The sequence below is a fragment of the Eimeria tenella genome, genomic scaffold (assembly GCF_000499545.2).
Source record: "Eimeria tenella Houghton genomic scaffold, Eth_scaff1799, whole genome shotgun sequence".
Taxonomy (NCBI): domain Eukaryota; phylum Apicomplexa; class Conoidasida; order Eucoccidiorida; family Eimeriidae; genus Eimeria; species Eimeria tenella.
In genome coordinates, this window is record NW_013541629.1 from 1,770 (window position 1) to 2,348 (window position 579).

Below are 579 nucleotides of genomic sequence, written 5' to 3' on the forward strand. Positions count from 1 at the left end.
ATCTAAACCCCAAACCCTAAACCCTAAACCCTAGCCAGTTGTCAAACGATAAGCCCTTGAACTGCAAGTTCTGAGCGCTGCAGCAGCACAGAAGGTAGTAGGCAGCAACTAGAAGCAGCAGCAACGGCAGCAGCAGCAACAGCCACAGGAAGCTTAGCAGCAACAGCAACAGCAACAGCAGCAGCAGCAGCACCACCAGGAACACGGTCAATTATGTGAGCAGCAAAAGATGTGATTTGGCCGCAGTGTCAGTGTATGCTGCCGCCGTTATTCTGCTTCTATTTCTGCTGCTGCTGCTGCTGCTGCTGCTGCTGCTGCTTGCAGGCGTTTTGATGCCCAGACTGGGGCTGACAGAGAAGTGCAGCGAATTCTGCTGGAGCTGCTAAACCAAATGGACGGATTTGATCAAACTTCAACTGTCAAGGTAAACCCTAAACCCTAAACCCTAAACCCTAAACCCTAACGCTGAGTTGGGAGGCCATCAACGGACGGGGCTGTTCTGCAGCCGGGGAAGGAGCTCTCCGGGGCTACGCTGGTGCAGCAGCTGCTGCTGCAGCTGCTGCTGCAGCCGGCGGCACT